The sequence below is a fragment of the Acanthochromis polyacanthus genome, chromosome 21, assembly GCF_021347895.1.
Source record: "Acanthochromis polyacanthus isolate Apoly-LR-REF ecotype Palm Island chromosome 21, KAUST_Apoly_ChrSc, whole genome shotgun sequence".
Classification (NCBI taxonomy): domain Eukaryota; kingdom Metazoa; phylum Chordata; class Actinopteri; family Pomacentridae; genus Acanthochromis; species Acanthochromis polyacanthus.
This window is the reverse complement of record NC_067133.1, coordinates 65751-83338: the sequence shown is the minus strand read 5'-3', so window position 1 is coordinate 83338 and position 17588 is coordinate 65751. Positions and strand designations below refer to the sequence as shown.

General features: G+C 41.7%; 1 pseudogene and 1 gene segment (V, D, J or C); one reads left to right on the top strand and one right to left on the bottom strand.

Annotated features, from left to right (window-relative positions):
* Window positions 1–17588, bottom strand: part of LOC127531719 (immunoglobulin heavy variable 4-59-like) — a gene marked incomplete at its 3' end in the record, with an annotated part of 40252 nt that overhangs the window by 18212 nt on the left and 4452 nt on the right.
* LOC127531722 (integrin alpha-3-like) lies at window positions 703–17566 on the top strand (annotated as a pseudogene).

Below are 17588 nucleotides of genomic sequence, written 5' to 3'. Positions count from 1 at the left end.
ATTTAAGTCACATCTAGCGAGCTGTGAAATGTCCCTCCAGAGTGTGCACGCATTTGTGCATGTGTGGAAGGTTCACTGATTAGCTGTATTTTTGTTTTTTTAAATCAGAAAAGCAAAAACCAGAGAACGGAAACTGCAACAAAGACAGGAAGCTTAATCAACGCAAAACAAATACGTGTGTGTGTGTGTGTGTGTGTGTGTGTGTCTGCTTGTGTGTATATAGTCAAAGTTCAGCTCTTATTATGTTCGTAAAACATTTACTTTCACACCCACATATAAAATGGGTGTGTAGAGAGAGGGAGACTCAAGGTGCCCTCGCTTGCCCAAACGTCCTACATCCATTTATGACCTTGTGTGTGTGTGTGTGTGTGTGTGTGTGTGTGTGTGTTATTATTGTTATCTCTGTGAGGACCTTTAGTCTAGGACAAAGCTGCAAAGACCTGTTGGATGAACCTGAGAAAGCATGTGATAATGACAGTCCCTACAGGCAAACTTAAATTTTAAAAAGTGTGTGTGGATGTGAGGACCTGACTTTGGACCAGACTTACAGTGGGCTTTATTGTCATTATACAGTGTACAACGAGATTGGAGACTTGTGTGGACCTGTTATACCATCCTGTGAATGCACCGTATTTTTGTGAGTCCCCACAAAGACAGACAGACTGACGTGTGTGTGTGTGTCTGTGGGAGACGTTATTTCATTGAGGGCGAGCGAGAACAGCTGGAGAATGAGAATGAGAGAGAGAGAGAGGGAGGCACTGAGCGCGTGCAGATCAGTCAGCCAGCAGACGTAGGAGAAGTCAGACGGAGCAGAACGGGAATCGAACCGACGACTGAGGACGAGGACGTGCTTTACCTTCATAAACAAACAAACCAACAAACAAAGAAAGCAGCGGAGGAGCTTCAGTCTGAAGACAAACAGGTCTGAGTCTTTGTTTCTGCTCTAACATCTCTGTGATTCTCAGACTTCACTGTTTCATGTTGGTAAATGACCTGATTTATTAAAACTGGCGTTTCGAGCTGAAGTTATAGTGAAGAGACACTGTAATCAGAGTAGAAATGTTGTAAACCTGAAGCTGAACAATCAAGTTTTTCCTTCATGAACAAGAAGCTGCTTCTTCACTGATGTAAAACTCAGATTAATGTTTAGTCAACAACAGATGCAGTTTCCATATTTACGCTCGGGTATATAAAATATAAAGTGTTTTATTAGGTGTTCGAACAAGTTGCTGCAGTGACAGTAGAGAAACAGAAAATACAGTAAAAATCTGAGTAAAATAGTGTTTTTCATTATTTACCAACATGAACAGCAGTAGAATCACAGCTGTAGGACTAAATCAGACTTGCAGACATTTCTAACACACCATCTATATTGAATGCTCAGTGATCAGTTACATTATTTAAACCTTTATCCATCTGTATTTGAGTCTGTTTCTGTATTTAATTTTGAGACTCTTCTTCTGAGCCTTTTCTCAGAAAATCCATAAATATGATCTTTTTATGTATTCTGTATAAAAATACTAAGCTGATAAAACTCCATAGATCTGATTGTGTTTCTTGTTTATGTTGTTGTGTTGGTAAATTATAATAAAACAAGGACAGAAGAACTTTATTTCATTCATTAGTTTCTTTAATCCCAAATGAGATTTTAAGATTTTAAACTCAGTAAAACACAGTGCTATCCATATAGAGACCATCAGTGCTGCCTCTCCACCAACACTCGGGTATACATTGAATAGTTCTTGTGATCATACAGCTGAGATTGGACTCACACCTGTCCAGTCACACCTGCAGATGTCGGCCAATCAGGTCACGTAACCTCAGAACAAACACCCAGCACTCTGGTTTCCTGTGTTTAGTCTTGTCAGGCCGCTGGAGTTTTGTTCTAACCGTTCCACTGATGCTCTGGTGTCGTCCTCAGGTGTGTGTCTCCATGGCGACAGGTGTGTGTGTGTTGCTGAGTGTGTATGTTGGTGTGTGTGTAGCATTTAACCTCGACACGGAGTTTCCACTGCTGAAGACGGGAACGGATAGAAGTCTGTTCGGACTCTCTGTGGCTCTGCACCAAGACTTGAAGACAGACGGTTACCTGTGAGTACCAGTTACCTGTCTGTCTGTTACCTGTCTGTCGGTGTGTTTCCTGTGTGTGTCCTCAGGTGTCTCCAGGTAAATGATTAATCTGATCTCAGACTAGTTTCCTACTGAAACCACGTCTACCTGCACAGAGACCGTTGTGGACCGGTGTGTTTTCTGATGAACATCAAAGAACTGACTCTAGACCTGAAAACTATTTGGAGAAATACATGAAAACACATTAGAAAATATTAACGAAATATCAGAAACTATAGTAAAACATGCACAGATTTTATGAAAACACACCAATAATAATAATATCAGCCATCTTTGGACTGAACTCAGGTGAACGTTTCCATCACCCCCTCAGTCTTTCTGTTCCACTGTAGAGCCCACAGCTTCAATATTAACTCAGAACAGGAACCAATAATTACTGGAGTCCAGTTCTATGCAGGAAACAGAACAACTGAGGTTTGTTCTGTTAGAACATCTGGAGAACATTATGTTGTTGATGGTGAAGTTAGAGATGAGAAGCTGTAGGAGAACAAGGAGAAGACAACATGTCATCCTCTTTGAGTTTAACCAATCACCATCATGCTACAGAAGTTCTTCTGTTGTTCCTGCAGCTGTTCGATGTTCTCCTCCATCTTCATGACATTCTGCTGGTTGACGGAGCTGCTGCTTCAATCAGATCAAACACACCGAAACACTTCAAACCCTGTTGCCCTCCAGGAATTCAGAGTCAGGTGGATCCTTTGTAGTGCTAATAATGTGTCTGAGGAAATATCAAACAAGGATGAAGAACTGTTTTTTACAGTCTTTTAAAGGGCTGCTCAGGTCCTTGACGGGTTCAGGAGGTCCTTGAAAAGGTTGTTGAGTCAGATGTAGTGATCTTTCAGGATTCAGTGATGTTGCTGTAACATCATTAAAAGACAGAATGAGTGTTACATTCCTGCTCTGCTGGATAGTAAACGTTTATCATGCATGTTGGCGTCAGAGTGAATCAGATGCTGACAGGTCGCATGGTACTGCAGCTTCTTCTTCTCTGGTTTCCAAGTAGACTTGCAAACAGCAGCAGTGAGAACAAACCTGTGAAATTTCCTCTGAGTTGAATCCTTCAGAAAGACAGTATTTAAAATTCAGGCTCCAAAGTAGAAACTTAGTGAACCAAAGTGAGTCCATCTGTGATTTTCAATCTAACTGATGAACATGGTTCTAAAATGAGCTGAGAACAGCAGAACTTTCTCAGTTCTGGACCTGTGGGCCGTGTCTATCTATGTCTGCATCATGGCTCCACTTGGAAAAGAACTGAACAGAGGAAATGAAAAATCTCAGCTGGAAAATGATCCAGGAGGATCAGTGAGCAACTAAAAATCAGTGAAGCACAGAGTCAGCAGTGATCAGGAGGAGCCATAATACCACAACTCCTAAAATGACTCCAATAACAGTGAACTACTTTCACAATCTAGCTTTGAAAACCAGACAGCAGCTGCTTCAGACGTGGCAAAGGGATATCAGTGGGAATCAGAGTTTGTGTGAAACTCAGACACTGAGAAGGAACCTTCAGAACATCAACCTCTATGGACAGAGGACAAGAACAAAACCTGGCTGCTGCTTAGAACTAAACTTCCAGATGAAAGTTTGCTGAAGAACATGACAAGAAGCCTGATGAATGTTGGAGAACATTTTTGGTCAGATGAAGATCATATGGGGCTGCATGAGTGCAAAAAGGTGTTGATGACATTTCTAGATGCACCATGAATAGGAATATTCCAGCAGGAGAACCATCCATAGAACAACACCACACAAGAGCTTCTACACAGGAACAAAGTGAAAAACAGAATGTCTAAATAACTAAATTGTTTCCAAAAAAACTCAGACTTTGTCTAAATTGCTAAAAAATTGTCCAAATTTTCAAAAAATTACTTGAAGCTGACTTGAGTTTTGCCCTGAATTAATTAAAACTTGTTAGGAACTACTCTGACACGACCTGGAAACATTTGTTTACCAGACTTAAGTCCAGCCAAACTCATCTCTTATTGCTTTGAAGTCTGTCAGCAGAATCAAACCGCTCAGTGGGCGGGGCCTCACTGAGGTCACTTAGAGGTCGCCCAGCTGTCTGTCTCTGCCGTCACCATGACAACGGCCTCTCTGTGTTCTCTAATTGGATTGGCTGAAACAGTAATGTGGTTTCCTTCTGGGAGCTCTTAGGTCAGGAGGTCAATGTCTCCTCTGATTGACTCAAAGTCCCGCCCATCAGACGTCTGCTCCTCTCTGATTGGTCGAACAGGAACATACAAATCAATAATTAGATTTAGCAGCTTTTATAGATCCTTGAGACTCCAAGGAGGCAGGTCATTGAGTAACCTATAGGGGTCCTTGAGAATGTCCAAAATTAGTTTCCAGGACTGAAGGTGAATTACAGAGTTCCTTCAGAAGATTCCAGATGCTGTTGAGCAAAACCTTTTTTCATCATTGAATAATCTCTAACAGCTCTTGAGAACATTCTGCATACCTTGAAGGGCTCCCAGGAGTCCACCAGGAGTCTTGAGTCTCCTTGAGGTCCTTGAGATGTTCCAGGATGACTCTGGAAGTCAGGATGTGAAGGTTAGAGGAGAAATCAAAGTATCAGTCATTGAGAATGTTCAAGGAGAGCTCAAGCATGTTTCAAGGTTACAGGAAGCCTTTACTGAGTTCCAGGTGCCCCAACAATCTCTACATGACACCTCTGTCATGTGACACCATCATCACCACAGTAACACATCTAAGATCAGATCAGAGATCATGGAGAGGTCAAACAGGAAAGAAAACACGCACACACACACACACACACACACACACACACACACACACACACACACACACACACACACACACACACACACACTTCTTTCTTCAGACCTTCAGCCAAGCAACATTTATTGATTTATGGGGACCTGCTGGTTTTGTCCTCAAAAGGACGTCGAGTCCGGACAAAGTGAGTGCGTCCCCACATTAGTAATCCCCACAGTAAAACACTCAACAGTCTGTGTGTGTGTGCGTGCATCTGTCTGTGCGTGTTGTATGCTCTTGATGCTCTTCAGACTCAGACGTCTTAATTATTCCACGACTGTAACACAAAGAAAAGTCAAATATAGAAGCATTAGACTGATGGTGGGACCTTCAGTGACCTCCAGCACATTCCAGGTGTCGTTGAAGGGCCTCCAGCTAATGGAACCTCTCACCTGTCTCACCTGTGTTGTCCTGACAGGCTACTGGTTGGAGCTCCGAAGGAGAAGGCCGAGCCAAATGTTCCAGCCAAGCAAACAGGAGGAGTGTACAGCTGCCCGATCACAGGCAACCAATCAGACTGCAGCAGGATGAAGCTCATAGATCCAGGTGAGTCACACCTCTAGAACAAGTGCTACTGAAGTTCAAGGTGCAGACAAAAGATTTAGTGACTGTCTGAGTTGTTTGTACACAAATTGCATCAAGGTGACGAACACAAAGAGAACCCAAACCACCAGAGTACAGCTTTACATCTCATGATTTAATGTAAATAAATCATTCTTATTGGTTGCTGTGTAATGACTAATGTTTGTATCAGCCAATCATAGAGCAGCTTGTTATTCACTACAGGAGAAATCCTGTACTTTTAGCTGATTGGCGGACTGATTAGCTGTGGCTAATGGTGTAACTACTGGCTGCCTGTGATGTTATCGACGCCCTGGTGCATTATGGGTCGTCCATTCCTCACTGAGCAGTGACAGCTACTGTCTGTTTCTGCTTTATCTGCTTCTGAAAACAACACACTCTGATAGGATGACAAGTGGTCACCATGGCAGCAACCAATCAGACGAGTTAATTTCTAACATGACACAGTAAAAACAAAAAAGGAATCATAAAACACTGCAGCTGCTGTACACACACACACACACACACACACACACACACACACACACACACACACACACACACACACACACACACACACACACACACACACACACACACACAACACAGACAACACAGACAACACAGACAGATGCTCTCTCTATATGGAAGTCAGTCGGTTAAAATACTTATTGAAAGGCAACAAAGTGTAAATACTGTAAATAATTTCCACGGTAAATCAAAGTTAAGTCAGTTAGTTATAAAAAATGGTTTCTCTTAGTGGGTGGAGCCACCATTAGCCAGGGCAATATACCTGGGAGGAATCTCTGCCTGTGGGTGGAGTTTTTCAGTGGGACAAGTCTCTCTCTGTCTTGCTCACCTGTGCTGCTACTTCTGCTGTTTCAGACCTCATCCTGCCTGACGACCTGTTTGAAGACATGTGGTTGGGAGTCTCAGTAGCCAGTCAGGGCCAACCTGGGGGCGGGTCTTGGTGAGTCAGTGTTCTCATTGGCTGATTCAGTTGTTTCTTTTTAAGTATGAATGTAGTTCAGTGCCAGTAGTTTGTTAACAGGCCAGTTCTCAGTAAACTGTGATGGAAGCTATCTGAACATAAATCAACCTGTCTGACTAACTAGTTAATTGTAGTTAGTTAAATTTCTCAGTGAATTGACTGGGTAACAAGGTCACTGTGGCTACTTAACTGACTAACAGGTTCACTAACTAAAGTTAAGTGTAGCTAGTTAACTAACAGGCTGACTAACCAACAAGGCAACTTTAGCTAGTTGCTAGCTAACTAACACATTAACCAAACAGTTTACTAATTACAGGTTAACTAACTAACTAGGCAACTGTAGGTAGGTAACTGTCAAACAGAACTAACTAGGTAGCTACAGGCACATACAAGGACTAACTAACTAGGACTAACTATTAAACAGATTGACTAACTTTTTAACTGAGATTAGCTAACTAGTTAGCTGTGACTAATTAAATAACAGGCCAACTAATTAATTAATTAATATTTGACTGTAACTAGTTAACTGACTAACAGATTAACTAGATAACTGGATCTAGTTCACTAACAGATTAACTTACTAACTGTTGAGAGTTAACTGACTAACAGATGGACTGATTAGTCACTGAGGTAGTTACCTCTAACTGGTAAGCTTTTGGTCATCAAATAACAGATAACTATTTAACAATAGGTGGTTTACTAACTACTACTACTAAATATTTAACTATCTATAATTATTTAGTACTTCTAACAGAATAACCAACTATTTAACTGTAGCAAGTTAAAAAATTGACAGATCAACTAGCTAGTGAAATGTTTCAAGTTAACTAAGTGACTAGCAGATTCACGACCAAACTAAGAAGTTAAGTGTTGCTAGTAAATAAACTGACCAACAGATGAATTAATAGTTACCTCTAAATAGCTAACTGACTAAAAGATTAATTTAACTGACTAAAGATTAAGACTAATTATCTAAACTAGTTAAATAACAGATTAACTAATAGCTAACTGAAACTAGTTAACTAACTGACTAACAGAATAACTACTAAACCAACTAATTAACTGTAGCTAGTTGACAGACTTACTAACTAACCCAGTTCTCCATCTCTCCAGGCATGTGGTCATCGGTTTGTTAAACTCTATGGAGCATTTAAACTCAGACACATGATTGGCCGATGTTATCTCCGTGGAAACGACCTGCAGTATGATGAGAATGATTTCCACTGGCAGAACCCGGACCAGGTCTGCAGGTAGGTCACCTGACACATCACTGAAACCTGATGACCTGAGTGTTGCCTCGTCTCCTCACCTGCTCTATGTGTTCAGTCACCTGGGTGATGTCACAGGTGAGGTCATGTGTAACATGGGGATTTCAGCCTCCATCACACAGACGGAGGTCATCGTCGGCTCACCTGGAAGCTACGTATGGCAAGGTGACATTCCACTGTGTTCTGTTATCTACACTGTGTTGTGTTTCTTCTCTGTTCTACTTTGTTCTATTCCACCATAACGGTTTTCTCTTGTTGATTCAAATTCAGAAAAGGAATTTTAAGTTGTGTTCGTGTGTCTGTTTGTGTGTGCATGTATAGGAAACGTCCACGTCACCTGGACGAACCCTGATGTTGAGTTTGACATCCAGAGAAGCGCCTTCCCCGACCTAGATCGCAGGAACATTTATATAGGTTCACTGTCCCTTTAAATCACACTCAGACCTTAACTCATGCACATGAAACATGTATTTTCAGACCCAGTAAGCAGATCATCATCAGTAATGTGTTTTCTCAGTATCAGTGATCAGTCAGACAGCAGATGTGTACCAGACGGAGGGTAAAATCTGAACTGTGTTTTCAGGATATTCAGTCACTCAGGCTCATCGTGTTCTCTCTAAGGATGATGAAACCATCGTAACAGGTGACTACATCACCTTCATCCTTCTATAAACAATCCACTCGGTGACCAGTGGACAGACATATTGATTGATGTATTGATTGGTGCATCCATTGTTGATAAACAGGCGCTCCAAAGGACAGTAAAAACGATGCTCGTGGCTCAGTCCTGCTGGCGGTCAAACGTTCTGGTAAACTGGTGATCGAGCAGATGCTCCGCGGCCAGCAGACGGGTTCCTACTTTGGTAACGCCGTGGCAACCGCCGACCTCAACAACGATGGGTAAGAAGACTGTGCAGGTCCCGTGACTGATACTGGTTAGTCTGCTGTCTCATCTTTACAGCATCAACACAGAGAACCAGGAGATCTTAAGCTGCTTTGTTACTGTCAAATATTAATAGAATTAATTCTGGTTATTAATTCTCAGTTAACACAAACCAACCGTCAGGCTGTCTCTGTGTGAACAGACTGAACTGAGCCTTTAAAGACTCTCAGTTTTCTGAATGTTTACTCTGATCTCATCATGTTCCCATTACATTCACTCACTCATTAACTCACTGGGTGACTGATTATGACTACCTGACTAACTGGACAATCCTGAAGTCAAACTAACTGTTGACTTTTTATCATTTAAGGAGGTTATTAATTCTGTAACTGACTAGATTAATAAGTGAACTGGTTAACTTTGCCTAGAGTATTTGATGTATTTCATTAGCCTCACGGCTCAGAAATGGTCTACAAATATTACTGAGAAGTCACAAACTCTAAAAAGGAGCTTTAAAGTTAATTTAAAGAGAAACCGGAAAAAAATTATGGCGAATATTCAGGTACATATTCAGTTTCAGATTCAGCTCAGATTGTGTCCTGCAGGTGGAACGACCTGCTGGTGGGCGCTCCTTTCTTTTTCCAACGTCATGAGGAGAAGGGTGGGGCCGTTTATGTATACATGAATAGAGGAGGGATGTTTGATTCTGAGCCTAGCATGGTGCTGAGGGGGCCGGCCGGGTCAGCCTTTGGTATGGCTATTACTGCCGCTGGAGACCTGAACCAGGATGGCTTCCAGGGTGAGGATGAGACATTGCAATGATCAGTTTTAATCAACAATATTTAATAACTAATAATCAAGTGACATGTTATTTTCCAGACTTTGCAGTCGGAGCTCCTTTCCACGAATCTGGAAGTGTGATGATCTGGACTGGGAGCAGTGATGGCATATCTCCACAGCCAAGCCAGGTCTCACTGACTCTCTGTAGGAATGTCCTTACAGTGTAGGAATGTCCTTACAGTGTAGAAATGTCCCAGAGTGTAGAAATGTCCCCACGATGTAGAAATGTCCGTGCAGTGTAGAAAGTCCTCACAGCGTAGAAATGTGTCAACAGTGTGCAAAGGTCCCTACAGTGAAGGTTTAAACTGAAGCTGGTTCCAACAGGGTGTGACAGATGCACCTGTGACTCCGCCCCTGTTTCTGTCCAGGTAATCCATGGCAGCAGTGTGTCTCCTAGGTTCAGGACATTCGGGTACTCCTTGTCTGCAGGTGTGGATGTCGATGGGAACAAATATCCAGACCTGCTAGTTGGATCTCTGGATGACACTGTCGCTCTGCTCAGGTAGCACTTATTGTACTGCAACAGTATTAAGGTAGAGTCTGAAATACTTGTGCTTTCCAGAGTTTTTCTGGTGTTATGCTTCTCATTGATTGATTGATTGATTGATTCCTCAGATCTCGTCCAGTTGTCCAGCTGAATAAAACTCTCAGAGTTGAACCGGAAATGTAGACCCGAACAGCTGCGACTATTGGTAAGACACAAGGCTAAACCTTGCTAACCATGCTAACAGACTAATGACCGAACAGCTAAAGACCTGACAGCAACCTGACCTACATGCTATCAGTTTTTTCATGTTAACAGACTGACCCTCGATGTTGAGGTGTGTTTAACATGCTAACATGCTCATAGATTATTTCTCTCAGTGTTCAGGTGGAGGTGTGTTTCTCATATTTGTTCAGTAGAGGAGAAAATAGCGACAGAGACAACATCAGTAAGTAAATATTTTTGGTTTTTTTTATCCTATGTTTCTGATTTTAGTGAACTGTAAATGTTGCACTGACAGGTTTAGGTTCTGTTTTCTTTGTGCAGTTTACAGCAGCGGTCCTGTGAAATGTCACTTAAACGTCAAATGATTCTAAACTGTATCATTATATCAATACCTGGAATACTTCTTATTAATTCGAACAGCAGAGTGTTTCTTCTGACAAGCAATTGGAAAATAATCATTTATAAAGACCATATTTAAAGTTCAGGCTCCAGAGTTGAAACTAAACTGAGTGCAACTGTGACTCCCAATCAATCTGATGAACATGGTTCTAAATGAGCTGTGAACCTTCTCAATTTTGTACCTATGGACTGTGTCTATGTCTGCATTGTGGCTCCACATGGAAAAGAATTGAACAGAGGAAGTGAAAAATCTGACCAAGACTTGACAAAGGTGGAAAAGGATCCAGGAGGATCAGTGAGCAACCTCTAAAAACCAGTGAAGCACAGAGTCAGCAGTAATCAGGAGGAGCCATAATACCACTGATCAGAACTCTGAAAATGACTCCCACGGACAGTGAACTACTTTCAGGATCTAGCTATGAAAACCAGACAGCAGCTCTTCAGACTTGCTCAGGGGTTATCAGTGGAAATCAGAGTTTGTGTGAAGGAACCTTCTGAACATCAACCTCTATGGACAGAGGAAAACAACAAATGTTGCTGCTCAGAACTAAACTTCCAGATGAAAGTTGCTGGAAGAACATGAAAAGAAGCCTGATGAATGTTGGAGAACATTCTTGGTCAGATGAAGATAAATTAGTTGGGCTCAGATGGAGTCCATCATGTTTGCTGTGAACCTGACCAGGAGTACCACAGTGAATGCAAAGTCCTGACAGTGAAGCACGGAGGTGAGAGTGTGATGATGTGGAGCTGCATGAGTGCAAAAGGTGTTGATGACATTTCTAGATGCACCATGTCAGAAGATAAACCAAAATACTGACTCACCTTAACTTCGCTCATCCAGTTTCCAGCGTAGACAGAAACGTTCTTGTCTAACATGAACTCAGACTGCAGCTGCTAATCAGCGTGTTTACAGTCAGGATGTTTAATTACAGCCACCGGCTTCTGTGTGGTGTGTGTCTGTGTGTTGTGACTGATTGACAGGACATAGCTGTCAATTACACCAGCTGTTAATCAACAAAGTGACACACACACACACACACAACACACTCTTCAGAGAGCTGCTTCTTCTCCTGTCCTGTCTGTTAATTTTACCAATCACAGATGAGGTCACACGGTTGCTATGACACTACGCCTGGACACGTACACACACACACACACACACACACACACACACACACTGATGATGACATCATGCAGTGTCCTTGTGTGTCCTGTGTGTTTCTCTGAATGATAAATCACATTAGAGAAACTGATATTATTACATCTGAGACGCCCACGCTGTGTGTGTGTGTGTGTGTGTGTCTGTGTGTGGTGTGTGGTGTTTGTCTGTGTGTGTATGTGTGTGTGTGTGTGTGTGGTTGTGTGTGTGTGGTGTGTGTGGTGGCGTTCTGGCTTCTGTCTTGCTAATTTGACCAATCAGAAACAAGGTCATACTGACTGTGTCTCCGTGGATCCTGATGTGTCTGTAAACTGTCCACTACGCTGGAACCAACCAGACTCCATTCAGATATCTGCTGATTTTAACATCAGGCTGCATGGAGACCAGACTGAGGCTGAATACTGATGCACTGAGTTCAGCTGGAGCAATAGGGGGAATCCACAAATGGTTCCATTCAAATTTCTACCATTTCACACATTTTTGCTGACACACACTACTTGAAGAAATATCAGTCTGTTATCAAGTACATCCATGTGGATCCACAGATTTGTCAAAATGTGTCAAAAATGTTTGTGTTTCCTATGTTTGTATTTTCGTATGTTTGTTTTCTCACGATTGTGTTTTCATACATTGTGTTTCTTACATTTGAGTCCTCATGTTTGTGTTTTCGTATGTTTGTGTTTTCTTACGTTTAGTTCTCATGTGTTGTGTTTCGTACATCCAGAATCAAATATATCCAATATAATTATTTTCTTATGTTGTATTCTTATGTTTGTTCTCATGTGTTGGTTTTCGGATGTTTGTTCTCATGTGTTGTGTTTCGTACGCCCAGTCAAATGTGTCCAAATGTTTGTTTCCTTCATTGTGTTTTCATGCATTTGTGTTTTCATACGTTCGTTTATTCATGTGTTGTGTTTTCTACTTTGTGTTCCCATGTGTTGTTCATATGTTGTATTTTCATACATTTGTGTTTTCTTACATTTGTGTTTTTCATACATTTGTGTTTTCATACATTTGTTTTCATAGTATGTTTCATGTGTTTGTCTCTCAGCCGTCCACTTTACTGTCACTGCTGATGTAACCAGCTCGAAGTCCCGCCTCCGTTTCCGTGACAATGGACAGAGTGTGTTCTCTGGTTACCTGTCGATGCGAAGAGGCGGTGCCAGAAGCTGAGTGTTGGACTGCAGGTGAGATATTTTTATCCTGATGGTGGCGCTGCTGATCAGGAGAGAATGAACTGATAACCAGATCAATTCAGTCAGAGTTTGAAGCTTAATAAGAGGAAATGGCCGCAAATGTTTATCTTTATCTCATTGTTTCACGCTTTTTTTTTGTTTTGCTTTGTTTTTTGTCTTCATTTTCTCATTTGTGTCTTAGTATTCTCATTTTGTATCTTATATTATCTTGTGTCTTGTTTCTATCTCTATTTCGTTTGTCACATTTTTTGCATTTTTTATCTAGTTTTTCTTCGTGTTATCCAGTTTTTCTCATTCTCATTTACATCATATTTTCTCATTTTGTATCAGTTCAGTTCAATTTACATAGCATCAATTCACAATATATCATCTCAAAACACTTTGCATAGTTAAGACCTAACAAATTGTCTGTCTTTGTCATTTTCAGTCTCCCTCCTCTTGTTTTTTGTCTCATTTTTCTTTTCTGGAGGTTTTTTCTCTGTGTGCTGTCAATAATAATACAGCTTCCACTGTTTCCACATGACTCTGCACATCAACTGTAGAAAAACATTTCAACAGATGAATTAAGTGAAAACCACCACAGTCTGCTGATAAGAGGAATGAAACATCAGAGATCTCAACTGATGCAGAAGTTCCACAGTTTCCACCTTTAATCCAGCCGACGGTCTGATTAAAGGAGGTTTTGCTGTTTGAGATAAAACCGACTGGTTCTGATGAAAGTCGTTAATCAGTGAGCTGCTGACAGATTCACATCCAGGCTTCTTTGGCAGAGTTCAAACTTACACATGATCGTGAAACCACAGCAGAGATTCTCAGTTTTAACCTTCTGAAACTTCAGCAGTTTCTGTCTTGTTGACTGTTTTCTGTGCTGTTTTTGCCCTTTGTGTCTCTTTGGAACAGTTTTATGTAGATTCTGTTGTTCCGTTAGACTCATTTTTCTTCTATTTTTTCTCATTGCGCACTTAGTTGTTCTCGTTTTGGACCATTTTCTGTCCTGTTTGTCTGGTTTTGAGTTTATTGGCAGAATTTTGACTTTGTTCTTTCTTCCACTTCTCATTTTCTCATTTGGCTTCTCTTTACAGCCATTTTGGATCCATTTCTCTGTCATTTATCATCATTCCATGTCTCCTCTTCCTCATTTTGCATTCATGTTTTCTCATTTTGTGCCTTGTTTTTGTTGTTTTGCTTCATTGTCATTTTTTCTCATTTTATGACGGCCTCCACATACTGTAGATACTGAATTTCCATGTTTCCCCTCTAGACTTTTTCTCTCTACTCTGCTCTTCAGCTGTACAAAGATGTTCATCATACTGATTGTATCTTCCAACAACTTACTCTTGTGTTTAATGTTTTGAGCCATGCTGATTCATTTATTGACCCAGTAGGTTTGATTTTCCTCACATTCTCTTTTCATCATCTGCTGCAAATGATTTATTTTGTAGATTCAATTTGAAGTTATTTAATTCAAACCATTTTAAGTTCAGATTTGATCAATTTTCCAGATGAAACGACACACCACGGAGGATACATTAAAGGGCTGTCAGAAGCATGAAATGTGATGTTTTTACAGTTTCTGGTTTTTAATGTTATTTTGAGAATGGTCAAAGAGAATCCATCTTGAACATGCGGCTGTGTTTTTTGCTGCTTGAAGTGAAGTTTGTTCTTCTTTACTTCAGAGCTTCATGTTCCTGTTTGTCCTCTGAAATGTCTCTCATGTTCTGATCCGTTGTTGTAGTTCTGTTCTGTGTGTTGTTGTTCTGCAGAGTTCGATCAAAAACAAAGTGGAACCTCTAGTGTTCTCCTTGAACGCATCTCTGTATGAAAAATTTCCAAGGAAAAGAACTGCAGTGCAGGACCTGAGGCGCTTCCCTGTGCTGAGCCAGACTCCCCGACCCACGAGAAAAGAGGTCAGAACCCCCAGCACACAGTTCAGAACCTTCAGAATGGAATTTATCAGAACCTACAAAATTAGAGTCAAGCAGAAGACTGGTCAGAACCATCAAAACCCAGTACACAACAAAGACGTTAAGTCAAAACGCTAAGAATACAGATAAGAACCCATTAGAACCCCCAGAACTCAATTCATAACCTGAATATTCAGAACCAATTAGAACCCTTTTAAAACCACTCAGCACTCAGGTAAAAATGCAGCAGAACCCAGTGATTCGAAGGATCAGAATCTGGCCCAATTAAAAAAACCACCCATCTCAGAACCAATTAGAGCCCTGACAAATAATATGTCCATGGTCAGACCTAAACGGAACCCAACCCAATCTGAATTTAGTCAGTACTGGAAGAACCCATCAGAGGCATGGTTGGAAACAAGTTGAGAAATGAGGCCACAAGCTTCTTTCATGTTGACAACTGGTCAGAACCATCAGAACCTGTCAGAACCTTCCAGGTCTCTCTGACACTGTCTCTCCTCTTCCATCAGATCCACATCCAGAAGGCTTGTGGTTCTGACAACCGTTGTGAGAGTAATTTGAAGATGGCGGCCCAGTTTACCGATGAGGACCAGAACCCCTTCACCAAGTGAGTCAATGCAAACAGCTGCTTTCTCTGATCTGGTAACAACCAATTATTGATTGTATTGATCGTTAAAACGTTTTCTTGAAATGTTGAAAATCTAAAAAAATAAAACAAAGAGTATCTGTGACTCGGACTTGACTCTGCTGCTGTCATGTTGCTGCACCTGTTTCATGTGTTTTCAGGCAGGATGGCATTCAGGTGTTGAACTTCAACGGCAGCATCAAGCGTTTGTTTCTGGAGGTGAACATCAGCAACACGCCGTCTCCTGGACGACCAGCAGAAGACGCTCACAACACCCATTTGAACATGGACATCCCGCCGTCACTGATCTACTCTGGATTTGAGACAAAGGTAGAAACCAACATGGCCGTCTTTAGATTAGTGGCTATCACTGGATATTTTTCTTCTTTCTTATGAAGGTCCCATTCAGACTGCAGGGAGTCTGGGTGTCTTCATTGACATGAAGGACTAGCTTATAAAGACATGACTAGGACCAACCCCGAAGGACTTGATGTGGAACTTTACCTGGACTTGCGTCAAAAGGACTTTATACTTTACATTGTCCTCACAGACTGAAGCTCTGTCTTGGACCTGTGAGACTACCTGGAGCTGGAATGACTACATCTGAAACGCCCCATCAGTCAGTTAGAACTGAAGCACCTTAGATGAGACCTTGAACCGAAAAGAGAAGTCACCATGACCTGATGACTGAGAATCTACGCAGACTCCTGAAACATTTGTCTTGGAACTTCTTGCTTTGGACCAGTCCAAAAGAACTTGAGGTTGACTTTAGACTTGATTTGAAGTAAAACTCATAGATGTACCTGATAACTGAATTGCACTCTAATGGACTGGAAGGACTCTGAAGAACATGGTCCTAACTTCGACTATGAAGAAGCTGGACTTGACGTGGACTCCAAAGGGACCTAGAAGGATCTGGAGCCAATTTGGACTCTTACAGAACTGGAAGGACTCTAAAGGATTTTGACAGACCTGGACCTGACTTGGAATCTGAAGGACGTTAAAGGACATGGATCTAACTTTGACTCCTAACAACCAGAAAGACTTTACAGAACTGGAAGTACTCAGAAGGATCGGGACCTAGCTTGGACCAAGTGCCTCCTTTCAGTGCTGTGTTTGTGTTCCAGGGTGGGGATCCGGCAGCGGTGGAGTGTTCTGCTGAGAATTCGGTTCTCATTTGTGAGCTGGGGAACCCTTTCAGAAGCAAACTGAAGGTACCTACCTTTTACCTTAGTACATGCAGTACTGCCGTCCATGCAGTAGTACTGCAGTACTGATCCTGGTGGCTGGTTTTGTGTCTCTGCTTCAGGTTCAGGTGTTGCTCAAGTTCCAGCCATCTGAGATCAGTCTGGACACACGAGAGATCCGTTCTCTGCTACGGCTGTCCACGTAGGAGATCCGCCTCATAGCTGGTTGTGGTGGTGTTGGAGGGCCCGGTACTGACCCGTGTCTCTGTGTGTTCAGGCTCAGTGAACAGGCGGATCTGGCTCCGGTCCCTGTCTCCATGTTGGTGGAGTATTCGCTGCAGACGTCATTCACTCTGTAAGTATGAGCACACAGGAAACAGGTAGATTCATGTGGTTAGCTCGAGTGCTAACCTGTTAACTGGCAGACTGACTGCCTGAACCAGTAAAACCAGAGCCTAATCAGAGATAACCTTCACCTACTGGAGCCTGGACTGGACTCGGTGCTCCATCTGAGACCTTGAATAATACTGACTTGTGGATTATTTTATTGTTAAGGTTGTGTTCCAGTTTGTGAGCTGAACATCAGGATTGTTGATTGAAGAACAGTCCGGAAGACATTTCTGAGTTCTCACTCCTTGTTCATGGTTCTTCTGTTTTCATTGCAGTGTAGGACTTTAGATTACAGAGAAAATTGAACCACGGTGAAGAAAAATGAGACAGGAGCAGTAAATTACCAGAAACTGTTTGATTTCAGAGAGTTAGAAAGCTCTTTGGTCACCCTCTGGTTTGTTTTTGGTCGTTATTCATCTGTACTTACAGTTTGAAGAATTTGATTGAACCTGAGCAGCAAGTGAAGCTTTGTAGTCTCCAGAAGTCTTCAGTTTGAAAGAAGTTGGTAAATATATGTAAGATTCAACATGTGACCATTGTTTATTAAAAA